This window comes from Aquarana catesbeiana, linkage group LG06, assembly GCF_042186555.1.
Source record: "Aquarana catesbeiana isolate 2022-GZ linkage group LG06, ASM4218655v1, whole genome shotgun sequence".
Lineage (NCBI taxonomy): Eukaryota > Metazoa > Chordata > Amphibia > Anura > Ranidae > Aquarana > Aquarana catesbeiana.
The window spans coordinates 412691147-412716416 of NC_133329.1; the positions used below are offsets into that span (position 1 = coordinate 412691147).

Below are 25270 nucleotides of genomic sequence, written 5' to 3' on the forward strand. Positions count from 1 at the left end.
AATTTTCCCCTGATTTTAAGGGGAAAAAAGTTTGTGTTATACGCCGATAAATACGGTATATAATTTTTTTTTGTAATATTCATACATACTCATTACCTATTGTTCAATATTAATAATGGATATAGTAGTATATATATTTAAATGAATATAGTATGTTATAGCAAGGCTACGAAAAGTTTTAAAGTATAGAAACTGTGAGGGTTTAAGTACCACATTACTTAACTCAGGGAATTTAAAGAAAAAGTTTATTGTGTGGGTTAAACACTCTCATAGCCCTATATCTGAGTTTCAGCCAGAAAGTCTGGAAAGTTTGACATATCTGTCACAAGGTAGAAACCTTATCATAGTTTATGGTTTTTCTTTTAGACTGAAGTTAAAGGTTATGTAAAGATTGAAATTGACAGATTAAATAACATTTAAATGTCAATTGTAATACAACAATGCCCCTAATGCCCCTATTGACCACTGTGAATAGAAGGGTTCAACATGGTTCCTATAGGTTTTCTGCAGGAAATGACACGTCAATTGACGTCATTAGTTACGTGTAAGGCAAACACACACCCACATTCTGAGAGGAATATAGAGTGTATACACATAACAGTGAGGGAGAGGGGAACAACCAGAGGAGAGAGAGCAGGAGGAAAACAGAATGGAAAAATGTAGGAGAGGTAGAGATGTCCTTTGGGGACACACAGCTGATATCTCCCAAAACAACAGATTTCTTAAATCTCTGGTAAACTATTAATTTATATTTTTACCTTTTTGGTAATTGAATTGTTTAAACATATACAAAATGGAACCATTTAATCTTTGTGGCATAGCATTGGAATTGTTTTACTTCTACCTGCAGCATGAGATAATTCTATTTCAATTATAAGGAGAAATACACATCTTTGTATATCTCTACAAAAGCTAATTGCAAAGTTTGTACAATGGTTTTGTTGTGATTAGGGATGGGCTATCTGTTAGAGTCGAACATGAGTTCGACTCGAACATTGGCTGTTTGCCGAATAGCAATAGCTATAGCAATTTGGGGTGTTCGCGGCAAATTCGAAAAGCCACAGAACACCCTTTAAAAGTCTATGGGAGAAATCTAAAGTGCTAATATTAAAGGTTAATATGTTATTATGTTAATAAGTTATTGTCATATAAAAGTGTTTCCTGCCCCAGGGGACATGTATCAACGCAAAAAAAATTTTAAAAACTGACGTTTTTTCGGGAGCAGTGATTTTAATAATGCTTAAAGTGAAACAATAAAAGTGAAATATTCCTTTAAATTTCGTACCTGTGGGATGTCTATAGTATGCCTGTAAAGCAGCTCATGCTTCCCGTGTTTATAACAGTCTGAGAGCAAAATTAAATTTCTAAAGGAAAAAAAAGTCATTTAAAAGTGCTAGTGCCGGCTATTAATGAATTGTCGGTCCCGACAATACACATAAAAGTCATTGAAAAAAAAAATGTGTGGGGGTCCCCCCAAATAAAAAAATGGCGTGGCGTTCCCCCAAAAATCCACACCAGACCCTTATCCGATCATGCAACCTGGCAGGCCGCAGGAAAAGAGGGGGGGACGAGAGAGCGCCCCCTCCTGAACTGTAGCAGGCCACATGCCCTCAACATGGGGAGGATGTCCCAAATGCTCCTACTCCAGTGATGTAATCCAATTCTCGATCTCCAGCGATGGATGATCTCCAGCGATGGATGATCTCCAGCGACTCCAGCGAGGAACACTAACAGGATCCTGCCACCACCGGAGGCACCCAGCCAATGACACAGCGCTAGCTTTACAGCTCTTATGTAGCTGAGGGCCCGTCCCCCTCTAACATGCTCGGACAAAGGTCTGGTATGGATTTTTGGGGGGAACCCCACGCCATTTTTTTAAAAATTTTGGCGCCGAGTTCCCCTTAATATCCATACCAGACCTGAAGGGCCTGGCAATTGAATTTTGGGGGACCCCCACGCATTTTTTTATTATTATTTTTCAATGACTTTCAATGACTTTTATGTGTATTGTCGGGACCGACAATTCATTAATAGCCAGAACTAGCACTAGTACTTTTAAATGACTTTTTTTTTCCTTTAGATATGTCATTTTGCTCTTGGACTGTTATAAACACGGGAAACATGCGCTACTTTACAGACATACTATAGACACCCCCCAGGTACGAAATTTAAAGGAATATTTCACTTTTATTGTTTCATTTTAAGCATTATTAAATCACTGCTCCCGAAAAAACGGCCGTTCTTGAAACTTTTTTTGCATTGATACATGTCCCCTGGGGCAGGACCCGGGTCCCCAAACACTTTTTATGACAATAACTTGCATATTAACCTTTAAAATTAGCACTTTTGATTTTTCATGTTCGTGTCCCATAGACTTTAACGGTGTTCACGTGTTCGAACAAATTTTTTGCCTGTTCGCATGTTCTGGATGCGAACCAAACAGGGGGGTGTTCGGCCCATCCCTAGTTGTGATATGTGTTTAAACATAAATACATTCTATATTTAACTTTATTTAAAATAAGGCTTGGTAAATGTTCATATATGGTTAAGAAAATTGTCCATATACCGTAAAAGAGGTTTAAACTTGTAGATCTGTTTGTTTAAAAAGAAATCGCAACGTGTTAAAATCAACACCTGCTTATTTTCATAGTCTGTATAACCACGAAAAGCTATTTACTAAGCCGTCATGAAGTGTTGAGATATGGTATTTTTGTATCAAGAGCTTGTGGTAAATTTCTCATCATTTGTATCACCAATATAATTGATATTTGAATGTATATCTTTTTGTATATCACCAATTATATTTGATATTATTTTGCACTGAATCTTTAGTTAATAAATATATATATTTTAGCACACCGTTGTATTCCTTTTTGTCTTCAAACTAGCATGGATAAACAAATTTCTTGGTTGATTTGTGGAAAGACTTGAAAATCTCATTAACCATAGTTTTTTGCATATTTCCATAAATATAATACTGTTAACATTTAAGTATAGACATCTGACAACATGTGTGACCTCCGGGACACTTTGGTTGCACAGGGTGACTGTCACGCTGACCCTTAACGCAGGTGGTCAGACACTTCTGTGTTCTTCATCTACAGCAACCCCCTTTCCCAGAAGACAAGCAGGCCTACTGGTACTTCCTTGCCCCCAGGTCTCATACACCATGCTATAGTGCCTGGCCACCACACCGGGTAGGCAGGAACTGAGCAAAGCAAATGGGTACTTGCGGTTGACAGACAGGCAGAGTGGTTCAATGACAGTCCAGGTACAAAGCAGGAAAAGTTCAGAATACTTAGGGTCAATCTGTAGTCAAAAAGCAGGCAGCGTTCAGAGAATAGTCGATATCCAATCCAAAGTCGTCAATGAGGGAATCCAAACAGGAGAACAAGGCAGACAAACAGGGATCTTGCACACATTACACACACACTTTCACAAGCATGAGACTGCAGGCTTGGCTGGCTTAAATCGGGTTTTGTCTCCACCCAGAGACTGGCCACATCAATCACCTTACAGGTGGATGGACAGACAGACAAGGAGAATGCCACAGCCAAAACCAGAATGCTGGAATGAGGAGCAGGAGCTTTACACACTCCTGACAGTGACAATATACAGTATTGAGTCCACCCCCTCCTGCCCCAGACATTACCATCCATTACCCCCAGTGCCCTCATCATCTATCCCTCTCACCTCTTGCCTGGTAAAATGTGACCAGCGTGGCTCGTTCATCTGATAACATCTCCACATCTTGTACACTCCCTCCTCCGTTCTTTGTACTCTCAAAGTAATATGTCACCATGTCCTCCGGGGTGTTGGAGGAGATCCCCTCCACTCGGACACTTCTGGTTTCTTCCAGACTCCTCGCTGTTATTTTATGCTGTTTTACTTTTTGGTTATCTGGGAAATTTTCCAATGAAATCGGCAATATCTGTGAATAGAGATACCACATCCCAGTGAATAAGTAGATACCCGTATATTCTCCTGCCCAGCCTGGCAATATGGCCCTGCTGGTATTTACTGAAGAACAATAATTGATCAGGTCTTGGCTATAATCTAAAAAGAAAAATGTTTGATACTTTTCTGCAATGCATGCACACGGCCCCATGTTTTAAGCATTTAAAAATAATACAAGCAACCAAAAGTGGCTATTGATCTGCCAGAAATCCAGTGTGCTCCAAACTTCCTGTAGTGAGTTGACAACACAGAACCTCTGCTGCTCTGAAATCCCAAGCAGTTCCCAGTTCTCCCCTGTTTACAGAACATCTCCCAGTCTATCAGCATCTTCATAGCATAACGGTGTGGTACTCTGTAGTCTTGCAGAGAAGAAATAGTCATGGCTGACAACACTATTCAATGGATTTCTAAAAAAGATCAACAGGTATTTTTCTACATATACAACTTTTTGAGGACACAAAACATGAGGAAATATGAATGTATTGCAGTGCCATATTCCATGTTATGTAGCACCCTCCCAGATAGGTTGCTAGGTAGGTCAGACAAATTTAGTTTTGTGGCTCTGCTGTAATCAGCAGAGCAGCATGTAATTGCTTTAGACTGTTCTGGGCTCTACAGATTCATTAATTGCTTTAGGCTTGCTTTCCCCTGTCTTCTGCAGGCTTCCAGAATATAGTGGGTGGAAGAGTCAAATGAACCTGAATATGTATGCGATTCCAGACAATTCCTGGGGGAAGGAGCCCAGATGGTGGCTGGGAAGGGGGAATAATTAGTCTGGAGCCTGGGAGAGCAGTGTTCTCCCCCAGGGAAGATAGCTTCCCAGGCAGAAGGGATGCTGCCCTTCCTGGCAGCCCAGCTGAAGATTCTACTAGTCTCATCGAGTTCCCAGCTGTGCATGACTGGGGGCTATCCTGCTGCAAATTTCTTTGTTGCTAAGACAGGGGTTCCACTGGAGGTCCAGTCTGAAAGATTCACTGAAGAGACTGTCTGCCTGGAGACTGGACAGAGGCCCCCAAGTCCCAGGGAGAGAAGGATCCTAGTGACTGTCTGTGCTCTTAAAGGGCTTGTAAACCCTTGAGGTTTGCATTCTATGCATTAAGGTGAAAAACCTTTTGTAGTGCAGCAGCCCCCTAAAGCCCCCCTTTTTGTTATCTGAACCTGATCGTTCCAGCGACAGGGACGAGCACAGCAGCTCCAGCCGCTGTCTTAGGTCCTCATTGGCTGGATTGATAGCAGCAGGAGCATTGGCTCCTGCTGCTGTCCATCAAAGCCAGTCACACGGGAGCCAGGGGGCAGGGCCGAGTCCTGCTGTCTGTGTCAATGGATGCATCAGCAGGACTAAGGAGCGCGCCCGCACGAGTGCCCCCAGGGAATGCGGGTCTCTGTGGGGGCACTCAAGAAGAATAAGAGCCAGGAGCACCGCTGGGGGATCCCAGAAGAAGAGGATTGGGGCCCCTCTGTGCAAAACCAACTGCACAGAGGAGGTAAGTATGACATGTTTGTTATTTAAAAAAAAGAAAAACAAATCTTTACAACCCCTTTAACTCCCTGGTACACTAATACTAAGGCTTGGCTGGCCTGGAACATTGCTTATGGTGTCCCATTGTTGTTCTCTTAATGTCCTATTGCTGGAGGGAATGTTCTGAGAAGGAGCTGCGAAGAGAATAGTGTCCTCACATTCTTGTTCAGTGTTCTGGAGTATTCCACAGCTTTCCTAAACCCCATCCAAGTTAATCTGCAAAAAAATGTAAAAAAGCCAACCCCTATATTGTCTACTGAGCCAGAGGAGTGAATGTTGCTATTTGCTTGGATGCCATTGCACTAGTGGGAGAAGAACCAGAACAGAACATATCAGCGGCTCTTGCAGGGGTGAGCGCTATACTAAAATAGTTATCTAAAGCCTTTGGAGATACCATTACTGGACCAGATAGACACCATAAAATGGGTCTGGATTAAAGCTACTACCCTCCCAACTATACCCATCTGCCTGCCTGGTTTGTGCAGTTTATGTACTCAATTTTTTAATGTATTTTACGCACAGTGCTGGTACTTTTCTTGAATACCTTTACAGAAAACCACAGTTATCAGTCACACATGTGAAGGCCAGTTTTTGGTGGAAACCAGCTAACCTATCAGAGTGTTATCGGGAGGAAACTGGAGTAAATCCAAGTAGGCATGAACAGAATATTCCAAATCCATAGTCACCACATTGCCGCTGGTAGTATGCATTGCTTTATCATCATTGGAACATTACACATCCAGGGTTCCATAAGTACCAAGAAACCTTGACAAGACTGACTAGTGTGTTAAAGAGATAGTGACCAGTACAGAGGAGGGTCCTTCTCCAAACATTTGCCCTGCAACTCCCCTCTCATCAAATAAGTCTGAATAATGTGAAATGTGAAAGATAAATATTCCTGTAGCCCATATCAACCAATCACATGTCATCTTCTGCTCTCCAAGAAAAAACATGGCATCTGACTTGTGGTTATGGACAGTAGAATCATGTTTGTTGTTCATAAATCATTGTCTTTGTTGGGTGTCTGACCTATATCACATGTGAAGGTGATGACGGAAGATTGGATCTCCGGAATATTCTCTATGTAGAAGTCAACGTCCATGGATTTCTCACAGACATTTTCCGTCAGGAGGTTTACCATCTCATGAGTGTAGCTGTCCGGGATGTTCTCAATCAGAACCTGAGAGGACGAACGGCTGGGTGACACTGATTCTTTCTCTGGACTTGTTTGTTCTGTGAGAAATTTAAAAAAAATATAAAACTGTAAAAAAATATAGACATGTGATTGCTAAATTCCAAATGTAACCAACCTCCATATTTAGCTTCCCCGTTACATTCATATAAAGCAATGGATAACATCTTTCTTCTACCTTCAACATACTCAGTTCTTTCTGTGTTCCCTGAGAACATTTGGCAGACACTTTGTAGCTCTTGTTGATATTTAATCTTTTTGTAGGTACATTTTCTGCTTGTTATATTTTACCTCCCACTTTAGATGTACGTGGACAGCCCATAGATTTTGCCCACTCCCCCATTACACTGTTGCTTTAAATTTGCAGATATGGAAGGGCACCATGACCACTAATAATTAGGGATGACTTGCATCATTTTTGAGATAATTATAAACTGATTTAGGTGAAATGCCATAGAAGTTGTAACTCTCAGTTTCGCTCATTGAGATGTTTAAAACATGTGCTTGAAAAAATTCTATTGGGGCGGTTGGAGTGATTTTTGGGTAGTTTAGTTATTCCATTTAGTGTCAAATCCAACACTAATCCCGACAGAATATTCTGCCTGTACAAAGGCTACTTATATCACACAGTTATCCTAAAAAGTTAAAATGGTTGATGGCCATTGGCTAACCATCTGGTCTTAGGATAGAAAAGACAGAACAATTTTTGTGCTTGTGATTTGTGTATAATTAGTCATAAACTGTGTATAAAAAAAAAAGCCATACAATTGCTACTTTGTATAGAGGCTTTGGCCTCTATACATATTGTTACCTTCACACCTCAGACCAGCCCGAATTTCTGCACCTTCATACCTCAGATCAGATACACACCATACACACTATTCGATTTTCTGCAGATTTTTGTCTTCAGATTTACCAAAACCATATAATATGAGCTCAAACTTAAGAGTTTTAATTTGTAAGCAATCAGGCAGGCCCTTGCACTACATGGTTTTGGTAAATCTGAAGACAAAAGTCTGCAGAAAATCTAATAGTGTATATGGGGCCTAGGACCACCTCCAATTCTACCTATCCAGATCTCAAATCAGTCCCAATTCCTGCCCCCCAATTGCCTTTTCAGACCTCAGATTAGCCCCAAATCCCACTTCCTTAGACCTCAAATCAACCCCAATTCCTGTACCTGCAGACCTCAGTTCAACCCTATTTCTTGAACATTCCCAATGCAGATCAGCCCCAATTTCTGCTTCCTTGATTTCATATCAGCCCCAAATCCTGTACCTTTACACCCCAGATCAGTTGCAATTCCTGTCTCTTCAATCTTCAGATCACCCCAATTCTTGCCCATTCAAACCCCAGATAAATACAGCTTGCTGCAATTCACACCTCAGATCAGCGGCAATTCCTGCACCTTTAGACCTCAGCTCAGTCCCAATTCATGCACCTTCACACCTCTGATCAGCACTTATTCTTGTACCTTCACATCTCAAATTAGTCCCAGTTCCTATCTCCTGAGACCTAAGATCAGCCCCAAATCCTTCACCTTCACACCTCAGATCTTCCCAATTCCTACACCTTTGCAACTCAGATCAGCCCCAGATCCTGTCTCTTCAGACTTCAGATCAGCCCAAATACCTACACCTTTAGACCTCCTCAGTTCAGTCCTAAATTTTGATCCTTCATAGATCGCTTTTCATAATTTAAGCAAAATTCCTGCCTCTTCAGACCCTTATTTCTGCACCTTCACACCTCAGATCAGCCTCAATTCCTGTCACTTTATATTTTAGATCAGCCTCAATTCCGGTCTCTTCAATCCTCAGATCAGCCTCAATTCCTGTCTCTTCAGAGCTCAACTCAGCTCTAGGGATGAGCCGAACACCCCCGGGTTCGGTTTGCAGCAGAATATGCGAACAGGAAAAACATTTGTTTGAACACCATTAAAGTCTATGGGACATGAATGTGAAAAATCAAAAGTGCTAATTTTAAAGGCTTTTATGCAAGTTATTGCCATAAAAAGTGTTTGGGGACCCGGGTCCTGCCCCAGGGGACATGTATCAATGCAAAAAGAAGTTTTAAAAACGTCAGTTTTTTCGGGAGCAGTGATTTTAATAATGCTTAAAGTGAAATAATAAAAATGAAATATTCCTTTAAATATCGTGCCTGGGAGGTGTCTATAGTATGCCTGTAAAGTAGCACATTTTTCCCGTGTTTAGAACAATACCACAGCAAAATGACATTTCTAAAAGGAAAAAATGTCATTTAAAACTACTCGCGGCTATAATGTATTGTTGGGTCCCGGGAATATAGATGAAAATTATTGAAAAAAATGGCATGGGTCCCCCCCCCCCAGTCCATTACCAGGCCCTTTGGGATATTAAGGGGAACCCCGCACCCAAATTGAAAAAAAAATGGCATGGGGGTCCCCAGGCCCCCATGTACTATATACTCTGAGCAGCAGTATATATACTATACAGCCTGCCCTATATACTCTGCAGAAACTTGGGCCTTAGCTGTTGGTGGTACCAGAACACTGTAAGCCCTCGCAGTTACTCTTGGTGAGTGCAGGAACGGGCCCTGCTGTGAAAAACTATATCAAAAATTTTCATTACATGCCCCTGTTAAACATGGCAGAAAAATTGGGCCTTTGGTGGTGGTGCCACAACACTGTAACCCTTCACAGATACTCTTGTTGGGGGCGCAGGAACGAGCCCTGCATTGAAATATTATATCAAAAATTGTAATTACATGCCCCTGTTAAACAGGGGCAGAAAAATTGGGCCTTGGGTGGTAGTGGTGGTGCCACAACACTGTAAGCCCTCACAGTTACTCTTGTTGCTGCTGATCCAAGACTGATCCATTTTTATGAATGTGAGCCTATCAACGGAGTCTGTGGACAGGTGCACTCTTTGATCCATTACTAACCCTCCAGCAGCACTGAATGTGCATTCAGAAAGCACGCTGGATGCAGGACAGGCCAGTAGCTCAATTGCATATTGAGCAAGTTCTGGCCAGTGGTCCATCCTCAAAACCCAGTAACCCAGTGGATGGTCTGTTGGAAAGGTCTCCAAGTCTGCTCTTGCCCCTAGATATTCCTGCACCATGTAATGCAGACGCTGGCGATGGTTGCTTGAACCAATCAAACCTTTGCGCTGAGGTCTGAAAAATTATTTAAAGGCATCGGTCAGCCGGCCACCTTCTCCACCGCTCTTCCTCTGACTGATCGAAGCCTCAGCAACATGTTGTCCAGCACCAGGAAATTGTAACCTCCTAGGGCCTGGAAATGCATTGCACAAACCTTTCTTCAAGGCCTCCTGAAGATTTTTCATCCTCTGCTCCCTCTGCGAAGGCAGGATGAGTTCTGCAACCTTACATTTGTAACGTGGATCAAGAAGGGTTGCCAGCCAGTAATGATTCCTCTCCTTGATACCACAAATCCTAGGGTCCCTTCGCAGGCTTTGCAGAATCAGGGAGGCCATGCAGCGTAAGTTTGCAGAGGCATTTGATTCTGAGTCCACTGGGTCACTAAGGATCACATTATCTGTAACTACCTCCTCCCAGCTACGTACAACTCCTTAGGTTTCTGGGGACTGAAAACCATCCCTTGAAGACTGCTGCTGAGTGTTATCCTCTACATCCATGCTGACACAATCCTCCTCCTCCTCTTCTTCCTGTGTGTTTGGCGGGCCTGCAGGAATGCTATCTGAATAAAGGGGGCCTTGAGACGTAAGGAAGTCCTCCTCTTCCTCCTGCTGTTGTGCCTCAAGTGCCCTGTTCATGATTCCACTAAGCATGTGCTCCAACAGGATGACTAGAGGGATAGTGTCACTGATGCATGCATTGTCGCTGCTTACCATCCTTGTGGCCTCCTCAAATGGTGACAAGACAGTGCATGCATCCTTGATCAGTAGCCACTGGCGTGGCGAAAAGAAGCCAGCTCCTCTGACCCTGCCCTGGTGCCATACTCGCACAGGTACTCATTGATGGCCCTCTGCTGTGTGTGCAGCCACTGCAGCATTACCAATGTTGAGTTCCACCTGGTGGACATGTCACAGATGAGGCGGTTGGTGGGAAGGTTGCATTCCCTTTGAATGGCAGCCAGCCGAGCACTGGCATTGTATGACCAGTGGAAATGACCACAGACTTTTCTGGCCTGCCTCAGGAGATCCTGTAAGCCTGGGTACCTGCTCAAGAACCACTGCACCACCAAATTCAGGATGTGTGCCAAACATGGAACATGGGTCAAGTGTCCCTGTCGGAGGGCGAAGAGAAGGTTGGTGCCATTGTCGCATAAAACCATTCCTGGCTGAAGCTGGCATGGCGTCAACCACCTCTGAGCTTGCCCCTGCAGAGCTGACAGAATCTCTGCCCCAGTGTGGCTCCTGTCCCCTAAGCAGACCAAGCAGAGGCCTGCTGGACCATAAGTCAGCGGTAATATTCACCTTACTGCTGACCGCCCTGTCCAACAAGGCCAAAACATTACCTGGAGGTATAGGGTTGGAGATCCCAGATGAGGAGCAAGGAGAAGTCTGCCTTTTTCTTTGATGTGGGCCTTTCAAGTGCTGTTGCCAACGGACTGCATGGCAGGTCGTCATATGCCTGGTCAAGCATGTGGTGCCCAAGCGGCTGCTGTTCTGGCCACGCTTGATCTGCTTCAGACATAGGTTGCAAACAGCAACAGTGCGATCTGCTGCACACAAATGTCGAAAAAGGCCCACGCCAAGGAACTTTTAAAAGTCAGCGGGGAATCAGCAGCACCCTGCACCTGTGGAGCTCTATAGGGATGTGGGATGTGATGCAATAGGGTGGCTGCCCTTAAGCTGCCCCCCTAGAGTACATTCTGCCTTGTTGGAGTTGTGCCTCCTCCTCCTCTCTTCTCTCAGGCACCCAAGTACAGTCAGTGACCTCATCATCCCCTCCCTCCTCGTCACTGGAGCAAACTTGGCAGTATGCTGCAGCTGGGGGAACATGACTGCCAGTTTCTTGTCTTTCTTGGGCACCCCCTCTCTCTAGGCTCACGTTACTCCCTTCCTCAACCTGGGAATCAACATCGGAGCCTTCAAATCGCTGTGCATCCCCCAGCAGCATGTACCCGACACTGTGGTCGAATACTTCTGGGAACTCCTCCATGCATGATGGTGGGGCTACGGAAGGAGTGACTGTGGACAAGGAGTCGGTGGAATAGGCCGCTTTGGCATTTACCAAATAAATGAGTGGATATGACAATGATATTGAAATGAATGGAGAAAATACCCATGTATAAGATAATAATGTCAGCAATGATGAATGAGACATGGGGAATCAAAGTTAAAATACGGATGAGAGAGTTATAGCTAATGATGAACATCTCGAGTTACACAGGGGCCCCACGGCCACCTGCAGAGGATGCACAATGTCCACAACCAGCATTGTTGACTGTAGACACAGAGCCTGCTTGTGTCTGCCTCTCCTTGGTGGCCTTCCGGACATGATGTATATTTTGTTTTACAACACCACACTACACTCAGGGCTGGATTTGTCACAAGGCCACCGAGGCCAGGCCTCGGGGCGGCAGTGGCGCAGGGGCGGCGCCGCTCCTGCGGCGACTTCGTGGCTGCCCTCCCCCTTTTGGGCTGGCCGTTAATGTTCATTAGGGGCACTGGTGCCCGTAGAAAAGATGTCCGCGAGCCGCCCACTACTGTGCATGCACCGTTCTGAAGCCGGCCAGGCTCGGGAAAGCTTGTACGTGCTCGGCGGGGCGGCACATGCGCAGTAGCATGATTGCGCCACCCGGCGCCATTTTTGAAAAGAAATGTCTCCAACCTGTGTGCCACGGCGCCTCTGCTGCCGGGCCACGGAGGAGACAAGTAATGTCAGCAGGGCAGCGGCGGGGGAGAGAGATGACATCTCTCATTGCCCGCACTGCTGTTCCGCCCTCCTCCATCTGGTGGCAGCCAGGCAGCTTGGCAAGTGACATCCCCATCTGGTGGCAGCGTGGCAAGTGACATCTCTATCTGGTGGCAGCTTGGCAAGTGACATCCCCATCTGGTGGCAGCGTGGCAAGTGACATCTCTATCTGGTGGCAGCTTGGCAAGTGACATCCCCATCTGGTGGCAGTGTGGCAAGTGACATCTCTATCTGGTGGCAGCTTGGCAAGTGACATCCCCATCTGGTGGCAGCGTGGCAAGTGACATCTCTATCTGGTGGCAGCTTGGCAAGTGACATCCCCATCTGGTGGCAGCGTGGCAAGTGACATCTCTATCTGGTGGCAGCTTGGCAAGTGACATCCCCATCTGGTGGCAGCGTGGCAAGTGACATCTCTATCTGGTGGCAGCTTGGCAAGTGACATCCCCATCTGGTGGTAGCGTGGCAAGTGACATCTCTATCTGGTGGCAGCTTGGTAAGTGACATCCCCATCTGGTGGCAGCCAGGCAGCGTGGCAAGTGACATCCCCATCTGGTGGCAGCGTGGCAAGTGACATCTCTATCTGGTGGCAGGCAGCGTGGCAAGTGACATCCCCATCTGGTGGCAGGCAGCGTGGCAAGTGACATCTCCATCTGGTGGCAGGCAGCGTGGCAAGTGACATCTTCATCTGGTGGCAGGCAGCGTGGCAAGTGACATCTCCATCTGGTGGCAGGCATAGTGGCAAGTGACACGCTCAGGGCTCCCAATAATTCTGCATTATGGTGAGTTGAACTATTTCATTTTATATTACAATGTAATGATAGAAATAATGCATTTCAATCATCCTGACACCTTACCAAAGATGGTGCCGGGGATGATTGAAGCACTAATGCCAGCCATTGCCCTAAAGAATTGCCCACGAAAAATCCTTACCCCCGGGCCTGACTACACTGTATTGTGTACTGTGTACACCACAGAATGCACTGTTGCACTGTAGATATAGGCTACACTGGATGCAGAGTATATATATATATATTTATATTTTTATATATATATATATATATATATATACTGTATATATATATATATATATATATATATATATATATATATACACACAGTGGGAACAGAAAGTATTCAGACCCCCTTACATTTTTCACTCTTTGTTATATTGCAGCCATTTGCTCATTAATGTACACACAGCACCCCATATTGACAGAAAAACACAGAATTGTTGACATTTTTGCAGATTTATTAACAAAGAAAATCTGAAATATCACATGGTCCTAAGTATTCAGACCCTTTGCTGTGACACTCATATATTTAACTCAGGTGCTGTCCATTTCTTCTGATCATCCTTGAGATGGTTCTACACCTTCATTTGAGTCCAGCTGTGTTTGATTATACTGATTGGACTTGATTAGGAAAGCCACACACCTGTCTATATAAGACCTTACAGCTCACAGTGCATGTCAGAGCAAATGAGAATCATGAGGTCAAAGGAACTGCCTGAAGAGCTCAGAGACAGAATTGGGGCAAGGCACAGATCTGGCCAAGGTTACAAAAATGTTTTTGCTGCACTTATGCCGCGTACACACGGTCGGACTTTTCGTCTACAAAAGTCCAACGGACGCCGACGGACTAAAGCTGGCTGACAATCCAATTGTGTGTGGGCTTCCCCGGACTTTCAGCGGACTTTCAGTTGACTTTTCCAGCCGCAAATCTGATGGACTTTAGATTTGAAACATGCTTCAAATCTTTACGCCGTAACTACGCCGGACCCAGAAATCCGCTCGTCTGTGTGCTAGTCCGACGGGCAAAAACCCACGCTAGGGCAGCTATTGGCTACTGGCTATCAACTTCCTTATTTTAGTCCGGTGTACGTCATCACGTACGAATCCGTCGGACTTTTGTGTGATCGTATGTAGGCAAGTCCGTTCGTAAGAAAGTCTGCCGCAAGTCCGCCAAAAGTCCGACAAAAGTCTGACAAAAGTCCGTCGAAAGTCTGTCGGACAGGCTGTCGGACTTTTGTAGCCGAAAAGTCTGACCGTGTGTACGCGGCATTAAGTTTCCTAAGAGCACAATGGCCTCCATAATCCTTAAATGGAAGACGTTTGGGATGACCAGAACCCTTCCTAGAGCTGGCCGTCCGGCCAAACTGAGCTATCGGGGGGGGAGAAGAGCCTTGGTGAGAGAGGTAAAGAAGAACCCAAAGATCACTGTGGCTGACCTCCAGAGATGCAGTCGGGAGATGGGAGAAAGTTGTAAAAAGTCAACCATCACTGCAGCCCTCCACCAGTCGGGGCTTTATGGCAGAGTGGCCCGACGGAAGCTTCTCCTCAGTGCAAGACACATGAAAGCCTGCATGGAGTTTGCTAAAAAACACCTGAAGGACTCCAAGATGGTGAGAAATAAGATTCTCTGGTCTGATGAGACCAAGATAGAACTTTTTGGCCTTAATTCTAAGCGGTATGTGTGGAGAAAACCAGGCACTGCTCATCACCTGTCCAATACAGTCCCAACAGTGAAGCATGGTGGTGGCAGCATCATGCTGTGGGGGTGTTTTTCAGCTGCAGGGACAGGACGACTGGTTGCAATCGAGGGAAAGATGAATGCGGCCAAGTACAGGGATATCCTGGACGAAAACCTTCTCCAGAGTGCTCAGGACCTCAGACTGGGCCGAAGGTTTAGCTTCCAACAAGACAATGACCCTAAGCACACAGCTAAAATAACGAAGGAGTGGCTTCACAACTAGCCTTGAGAAAGTCACGTGTCAGTGATGCAATGCGTGGGAGGAGCCTAGGACACAGTCTGCTGAATACATTGTATCAAGCAGCAGCAGCTTGCGTAGCAAGCCTTGTCCTTACAAGCCAGCTGAGATCTGCCTATCTGCTTATCTGCATGCCTAAAACAAGTCAGGCACACATGAGTGTATCACTGTGCTGTTTTGCCTGTGAACTTTTATTGTAACAATATTGCGCAATGCTTTCTCTCTTTGTTTATTTTACATAAAACCACTTGATACTGAGAAAATTACCATTCATTGTGGCTGTGGAAGAAAAAGCTCAGAGGGTGAACAAATAAGTACTGCAGGAATCCAGATATCCCAGATTACTGAGAATTGAACTGTCGCCTGTTACTTATCCTATCTCATAAATTTAATCATCTATATTTAATCAGATTCTATTGGCACTATTTATCTATTTATACTCATCAATTGTATATATATTGCACCTTTATAAGCATATCATTTATTTATTTTTTATTATGGAGGATTCAACACTTATCACAGGGAATATATCTAATTTATTTATTTATTGGCACTAATTTGGATTGATTACTATTTGCAAATGCATTTTTAGTATATCTATACACAATTGTTGCTTAGTTTACTTTGGAGATATCGCACCACTTCCAGTGGATTTGTATAACTGGAGGAACACAGTTTTTAAATATTTGCGATTTTTTTCATATATTTGCGATTTTATATATATGCAATTTTTTAGCAATTTGGTAGCAATTTTTTTCACATTGGTTTTTTAGCACAAATAATTATTTTCTCACATTGATTGAACTTTGTATCAGAGCGCATCAATCTATGTTATATGTTTCACAACAACTCCGTGACTGTTCTGGAATGGCCCAGCCAGAGCCCTGACTTAAACCCAATTGAGCATCTCTGGAGAGACCTAAAAATGGCCGTCCACCAACGTTTACCATCCAACCTGACAGAACTGGAGAGGATCTGCAAGGAGGAATGGCAGAGGATCCCCAAATCCAGGTGTGAAAAACTTGTTGCATCTTTCCCAAAAAGACTCATCAAAAGGGGCTTCTACTAAATACTGAGCAAAGGGTCTGAATACTTAGGACCATGTGATATTTCAATTTTTCTTTTTTAATAAATCTGCAAAAATGTCAACAATTCTGTGTTTTTCTGTCAATATGGGGTGCTGTGTGTACAATATGGGGTGCTGTGTGTACATTAATGAGGAAAAAAATGAACTTAAATGATTGTAGCAAATGGCTGCAATATAACAAAGAGTGAAACATTTAAGGGGGTCTGAATACTTTCCATCCCCACTGTATATATATATCAAATACACTGCCACTAACTGAATAACCTGCCTGCTTAATCTAAATCAAGCTCTTTGTCCACAACAACAACACTACACAGGGCCGCCGTGTAAGCAGCCTTATATAGTGTGGGGGCGTGGACTTAGTCCCCCTGAGCCATGATTGGCCAATTATGGCTCTCTTAGCACTACACACCACATTTGAGCCCCAATTCCTGGCTCTTCAGACTTCAAATCAGCCGCAATTCATGCACCTTCACACCTCATGTCAATCCCAAGTCACGTACTTTCATTGCTCATATGAGGCCCAAATCCTACACCTGCAGAAATCAGCTAACCCCCAATTTCTGTACCTTTGGACCTCAGATCAGCCCCAATAGATGCACCTCCATACATCATATGAGTCCCAATTCCTTTACCTTCTCACCGCAGATCAGCACCTATTCAGACTTTAGATCAACCATATTTCTTGCACCTTCACCCCTCAGAGCAGCCCCAATTTCTTCCTCTTCAGTCCTCAGATCACCCCCAATTCCTGCCTCTTCTGACCTAATATCAGTCCCAATTCCTGCACCTTCAAATGTCAGTTCAGCCTCATTTCCTGCACCTTCACCCCTCAGATCACCACCAAATCCTGTACATTCCCACCACAGATCAGCCCCAATTCATGGTTATTCAAACCTCAGATCAGCCCCACTTCCTGTCTCTTCAGGCCTCAAATCAGTCCCAATGTCTGCATCTGCACTTTGGTTCAGCCCCAATTCAAGCACATTTAGACCTCAGATCAGCTCTAAATCCTGTACCTTCACACCTCAGATCAGCTCCAATTCTTGCCTCTTCAGATTTCAGATCAGACACAATTCCTGCACCTTCTGACCTTAAATCATCCCCAATTTCTGACTCTTTAGACCTTAAATCAGCCCCAATTCCAGGACCCTCAAATGCCAGTTCAGGCTCAGTTTCTGCACCTTCCCACATCACATCAGCTCCAGCTTCAGATCTCGGTTCAGCCACATTTACGGTACCTTCAGACCCCAGATCAGCCCCAATTCCTGCCTCTTCAGACCTTAAATCAGCCCCAATTCCTGCACCTGCAGACCTCAGTTAAGTCCAAATTCAAGCACATTTAGATGTCAAATCAACCCTGTAACTTCACGCCTTAGATTATGCAGCCTCAATTATTGCACCTTCACACCTCATATGATCCCCAGTTCTTGTACATTCCCACCAAAGAATAGCCCCAATTCCCACTTCTTCAGACCTTCAGATCTCAAATCAACCCCAATTCCTGCTCTGTCAGACCTCAACTCAACTCCAAATCATACTCCTTCAGTGGTGCTGGTACTGAGAGGAGGGCAGAAACCTGATTTTCAAAATCATCAGGGACGTAGTTGGGACACAAAATGGATGTTCAGGTTTCGTAATTGACAGCCTAGTGAGCTATCAGTTACACTTTATGGCAGTGGTGCTTCCATAGTTGCTAACGCTTATTTATTGCAGGTAACTCCCCAAAACACTCTATATTGTTCAGTTACCTGAGATTTTTTGGCTCTTCTCTGCTCCACAAGTCTGCAAAAAATAAAATAAAAAACACACAATCATTACATTTGTATGGATCAATTTAACTACCCAAATATGGAGCTTTCTTGGGGGTCAGTATATATTATTAAACATTAAGAATGTTGGATTCCACAGGCCAACCACTGAAGGCCATATGTATTACCCTGTTTCCCCGAAAATAAGACCTAGCGTGATTGTCGGTAATGGCTGCAATATAAGCCCTACCCCCCAGATAAGCCCTAGTTAAAGTCCTTGTAGGTCTTATTTTCAGGGTAGGGCTTATTTTCGGGGAAACAGGGTAGGGCTTATTTGAGGGGTAGGGATTATATTGCAGCCATCACCGACAATCACGCTAGGTCTTATTTTCGGGGAAACAGGGTATGTATCTAACCAAAGAACTCTAGGTTTCCTTGAATTTCCCTAATATTGTACATGTTGCCAAGCCAGGTAAGATAGGTGATGTATGCACGGGGTGTTAGGACAGAAACACAGATTGTCCTTTTGACAGACAGTCTGGGGTTCTTTTTGGGGTTCTACAAGCTCATAGACAAGAAGCCACATATCTGTATTATGGCCACTTGGCTCGGTACACAAACATAGGAAAGGAAGTATTTGTTTCTTTTATCATCATAATAAAATAAATGAGGACTTCATATTTGAGAAATTTATTCTGAAAGTAATTTTCTCCAACATCTGCTTTAATTGTTCTCACTCATTGAAGGACAACTAAAACTTCGAATATCAGTTCTTAACTAGCCAACTGCAAGCAAATCTGGGGTGGTTGTCCCAGTTCCACTAACTGGCCCAAGTTCTACTCATCTGTATACTAAAGCAGCATTTACATTGTGTGACAGCGCTGTGCCCTTTAATAGTATGAGAGGGATTAGGTGTCACACAGCATTCCCATCCATACAAGTTGAGGGGCTCCAGGATGTGTGCTTGTTCACTCTTCTCTGGGATTGAAAAAACCTGAAGCTCAGAGCCTTCATAGAGACCAGGGAGGGATAAAGCCTCCAATCCATGTTTTGCAGGCAACCATCACCCTGCTTGAGTAGGTGTGCACACATTGGGTACTAGCAATAGTTCAGAAATCCAACCTCCCCAAGAGTCTGTGTGGCTTCAAGGGAGCAACCAGAGGTGCGTAAGTGTCTAAGAGAGTCTGAGTATTGCCTGGAGGAACAGATCAGGGCCCATATTTGGAATGCGTGTTTGGTCCAGAGGAAACTGATTGTTAAGTCTCCTCTGGGATTTGTAAATACTTGTCTGGGCCCTGGAGCTCAGAGACTCTGTAGAGACTTGGGAGGGATGAAGCTTCCAACCCATGTTTTGCAGACAACCAGCACCCTAATTGGGCAGGTGTGCTCAGCTCTCTTATGATTTGGGTAAGGGCAACAGTTCAGGGCTCCACTATCCCTAAGAGTCTTTATGGCGGCAAGGGAGCAGGGAGAGGTGCATGTCTGCACAAAAGATTCTTGAATGTTGTCTGGAAGAAAAGACAAAGGCCTACGTCTGAGGCCAAAGAAGCAAGCACTGCAAGAGCAGGCCAGGAGGCTAAAATGAAGTGTTTAGGAGGATTGTTGAAACCCCCTGAGTGAGAAACCCATATGTTTTGTGAATCTTTCTATTTAATATAAGTGGGCAAGGAAAGAAAAGAAGAATTGTCGAGTGACTGAGTCCTTGAAAGTGCTACACATGAGCTAATTTTCCCACAATTGACACGATTTTGTCATCTTCTGCAAGGTAAAAATGTATAACTAGCCCTGTAACTATGTTCTTATTAAGGGTCAAGGCAAAGCAGAACTCTAGGTAAAAGTTATGAAACATGTCTCGCATGTTATAAAAAGAGAAGAGCATTTCTTGTCTGCTGTCAGAAGCACTGGAAGGTTCTTGTACCCATTCAGCTTTACACCCTCAGTGAGCATGCTCCAACTCCCTCTCTGCTCTTCTTTTCCGGGTTGTGACAGCTCACACAGCCGTGCACACTCCAGCTGTAACCTTTCCTTTGCCGCCAGTGTATGGAGTGGCTTCACAGAGAGGAGGAGAGAGAGAGCTGGCCAGAAACTGTGAAGGCTGCCTCGCAACCATGGCCACCAGAGAGCCCCTCCCTGAATTGACCAGCTTCAGAAAGGCAGGGAAAAGCTCACCCATGGAGCTGCAATGGCTACTGGACACTGTAGTCTCTGGGACTCAGGAGCCAACCCTGAACAGAGAGAGACATTGTGGGACTACCAGCCCCAGGAAAACTGTGTGTAGTAGAGAGAAGGAAAGGGACAGGAAGCCCAGGGTATGGGTAAGTCCCATGTAGAGAGTCAGAGGAGATGGCTGGAGTATATGATGCTGAACTGAAGAAATGCCAGTGCTCACTGTACTGCTGAACTCACTCAGAGACCACTTCTGTCTGAGGGACCCAGCCAGCAACAGAAGAGGGGTGCCATTTGCTTTACCTGAGATCACCACTGTATTGACCAGAGTTGCCACCTGTGGATCTTGCAGGGAGCAGTCTAAGTGTCCAAGATTCCAGGCACCTTCAAAGGGAGAAGGGTCCACAGTCGATTCAGTTTGGGGGGTTCCCCAACTTTTTTTGCCACTGAGATAACAGAGAATCCATGCTAAGAGTGCCCCAATGCTATCCATCATGAAAAGCAACACTGGCCAGTGGGAGGTGTTAAAGAGGGGCTAGCACTTTAGGCCTCTGAGCAAGTGTAACCTATATTTAGGGCTCTCCTATAGTTCAGGACCTAGGAAAGTGTGAACCTTACCCCCTTGACTCTGGTTTGGGTTCAGCAACATTTTGCCTTAAACTGTGGCAATTTACTGTTGCTGCCATTACTGTTCCTTTGTTCGGTGTGTAGCCCCATGTAAATGTTCTTTCTTCAGCCTAGGTGTGTCAGAGAGTGCGGCCATTGCTGGAAGGGTAGTTGTCCACCAAAATCAGGGGACCTATACATCAGCCATAATACAAGTCCTCAATGTGGTAACATTTTTGCTAGCCTTACACCTGTAGAATTTCTTTCGAACATTTGGATGATATAAAAATTGGTTGTCGTACTAGTCAATGGTGCCTTTACCTGTGTAACCTTGACTTTTCATTTGAGTACCATGTGAAGGTCTCGTTTTTTGTAAAACAAACATTCTACTGCTGGATTAACTTTAGTAAATGCATGCACATGAGACTAGTTCTGATTTTTCTTGTTGGGGAATGAGTTCAACGATTAGAAATTAGTTCATGCTCATTAGATTCAACAAAAATTTTCCATCTTCGTCCTATTGATTTTTTTTTACTTACTCTGGATTGAAACTGGTTGAATCATAACCCTTGGAGCTTGACAAAGGAACGTGCACTGTGTACATCTCCCTTGTGCGCATGCTACGAAACGCTTTGCGAGCACTCCACTGATGCGATCGCGGCCAACACTGCGTTCCAGCTCCCAAGATCTAGCTCCAGCTACGTTTCAACCCTCGGCTTCGGTGCAACTGGATCGTAGCAGCATCATGCTGGCCAGGACAGCCCTCACAAGAGTCTACACAAGCCGTGGAAACAGCATAGAGCCCTGACCACCACTAGCGTGCTGGATAAACATGTGCTGGTTTACTATTACTCAATTGTGAGTTTTTATTGTGCTGACTTCCACATTAAATGTTACAGTCTATGCTCAGAGGCGCCTGTTTTTCTCTTCTTTCAGCATGCTGGAGCTTGCTTCTATGTCCCTCACAAGGCTGGCCCTGATATAGTGGACTGTTTTCCCTCTACTAAGAGCTGGAAGCTCAAAGGACTATTTGATGGACTTTGGTTTTATCACAAATACTATTCTGGCAGCGCCACTACCCATCTTTTTTGTAAGGCCAGCTTTAGCCCTCTTATATATGGAGGCTGTTAGCACAGAGATTGGAGGTTGTGTGAACATCGGCAGAGACTCTCCATGAAGACTGAAAATATCTGCACCTCTCTGAGACCCTCTCCCCTCTCTGTACCCCAACACTTACCCCAGCCTCGTCCTGTGGGGGAGGGGAGGTCTCTGTACTCTGTATGTCTTCCGGTAATCGGACTTCCAACTGTAATGTCCCCCCATCCGGTAATTTCAGTTCATGAGTCTTCCTCTGCAGAACCCGATCTCGTGCTGTGATAGAGAAGATTACAGATATTGTATAGTCTACCATACAGATAATTCTGTCCTTTCTATATATTCTATATATATATTCCCAATGGGGGAAACATGTCAGCATTCAGGATTTCTTTTATACACCACAGGTATTCCTAATTATAGACAGATGGATGCAACAATTTTTCTTTTATAATAGCAATAATTTGTATGGTTTTGTGTTTGTGTGACATTAAAAAAAAGAACATTCCTAACTCCCATCACAACAACTTATAGCTACTTACCCAAGACAACTGACCTCATATAGCTACCCACTTAGGACACCATTCTTCCTCCCAACCCCACAGAGCTGCCCACTCAAGACACCCCTGTCACATAGCTACCTACCCAAGACAATCAACCCCTTCCCAGCCTCATCTGAATACCTACCCAAGACACCCTCCAGCCTTCTAGCCCCACATAGCTACCTACCCAAGATACCCTTACCCCTTCCAAACCCACATAGCTGCCAACCCAAGACACCCCCTCCCAGTATCATATAGGGGGGGCAGATGCACCACAGAAGGTTTTTTACCTTGATGCATAGAATGCAAACCTTGAGACTTTACAACCCCTTTAATCTTTTTGACATCTACTACCTTGGGAGTTGAACCCCCTAGCCAGACCACCGAACTCTAGCTCTTGGATATAAAATATAGCTTGGGTAAAACTTTTATATTTGTCCTTACTGTTATTTTTTATTTATTTCAGGTACTTATATAGTGCCGTCAATTTACGCAGCGCTTTACATATACATTGTACATTCACATCAGTCCCTACCCTCAAAGAGCTTACAATCTAAGGTTCCTAACTCACATTCATACATACTAGGGACAATTTTAGACAGAAGCCAATTAACCTACCAGCATGTCTTTGTAGTGTGGGAGGAAACCGGAGTACCCGGAGGAAACCCACGCAGGCACAGGGAGAACATGCAAACTCCGGGCAGGTAGGGTCGTGGTTGGGATTCGAACCAGCGACCCTTCTTACTGCTAGGCGAAAGTGCTACCCACTACACCACTGTGCTACCCACTACACCACTGTGCCACCGTTATTAGTGGGGTACCCCAAGGTTCAGTGTTGGGATCCTTACTTTTTAATCTTTTTATACACATTATATAGTTTAAGATTTCAGTCTTTGCAGATGACACCAAGCTATGGAGTGGAATAACGTCCTTACAGAATGTCTCCATCTTACAAGCCGATCTCAATGCTCTGTTTTATTGGGCAACTAAGTGGCAAATGAGGTTTATTGTGATAAATGTAAAGTTCTGCACTTGGTGGCTAAGAATATGCATCATACATACTAGGGGGAGTACAACTGGGGGGATCCATGGTGGAGAAGGATCTGGGGGTTTTGGTAGATCATAAGCTTAATAATAACATGCAATGCCAAGCTGCGGTTTCCAAAGCGAGTAAATTTCTTTCTTGTATTTAGAGAGGTCTGGACTCCAGAGAGAGAGATATCATCTGTACAAATCATTAGTAAGACCTCATCTGGAGTTTGCAGTTCAGTTTTGGGCTCCATTTCTCAAAAAGGATATCGGGGAACTGGAGAAAGTGCAGAGAAGGGCAACCAAACTGATAAGGGGCATGGAGGAGCTCAGCTATGAGGAGAGATTAGAGGAACTGAATTTATTCTCTACTGAGGAGAGGAGATTAAGGGGGATATGATCTCCATGCATAAATACATAAGGGGGATATAATCACCATGCACAAAAACATAAGGGGGATATGATCACTATGTATAAATACATAGGGGGATATGATCACCATGTATAAATACATAAGGGGGGGATATGTTTACCATGTATAAATACATAAGGGGGGATATGATCTCCATGTATAAATACATAAGGGGGGATATGTTTACCATGTATAAATACATAAGGGGGGATATGATCTCCATGTATAAATACATAAGGGGGGATATGATCTCCATGTATAAATACATAAGGGGGGATATGATCTCCATGTATAAATACATAAGGGGGGATATGATCACCATGTATAAATACATAAGGGGGGATATGATCACCATTGTGACAGTAGGAGATGCTGTAACAGTAAATTTGATAGTTTGGGGGACACAGGGGGTGCACATTTGCTTGGTGCAAGGCTACAGAGCATAGATGTGGACTGGAGAAAACTGCTTTCGCAGCTTTCTCCAGGTTTTGGTATTCCTGAATGGGGCTCTGTAGTTTGGAGATTCCATAGTGTCTTGGGTGGAATGGGATCAACAACCCTGTGTCCAGACTTTGTAGGTTACCAGCAGGATGTGGGCTCAGATGAGCACAGCACTTATAATGAGGGTATGGTAGGCCCTCATGGCTCCCAGTTGGAGACTGCTCCACACCAAGAGAGACAGGAGGTCTCCAGGAGTCAGAGGGCTGCAGGAGGCAGCCAGAACGTGTGACTGCAAGAGGCAGTGCAACGGCCTGAGGACTAAGGTCAGAGCGGAGCTGTGGGCGCTAAAGTGAAGCCATCCACATTGAGGAATCCTGTGGTCTGTGTGACCAGGATAAAGGGCAGAGGAACTGCTAAAGAGAGCCAGATGGGCTAGCATTTTCTGTTGTGTTTATTTTATGGAGAAGAACCCCTGCGTTGGAAACCTTTTATTTGCCTTTTTAATAAAAATGGGCTACCATGCCCTTAAAAATAGTTCCTAACTGACTTGAATCACTGACAAAAGCATCTGCCACAAGAGCTAATGGTCCCCGATATTACAAGTGGTGGAGAATGCGGGCACAAGACGGTGGAATCCGGGTCCTTGCTCCACAGTGAGTTCAAGTCAGGAACTATTGGCTGTGTGTGGAAGTGCAGCCAGGCAAAAGGCATTGCGTGTTGCAGGTGGTGTACCTGTGAATGAAAAGTCAAACCTTTTTTTTTCTGCTGTGAACTGTGTTACGAGTTTCCGTGTGCAAGACCGCAAGGATGGGGGTGGTCAAAGCAG

The 25270-nt window shown here is 44.5% G+C and overlaps 1 pseudogene; it reads right to left on the bottom strand.

Moving 5' to 3' along the window:
* Nucleotides 1–25270, bottom strand: part of LOC141147301 (protein mono-ADP-ribosyltransferase PARP14-like) — a 52052-nt pseudogene that overhangs the window by 17998 nt on the left and 8784 nt on the right.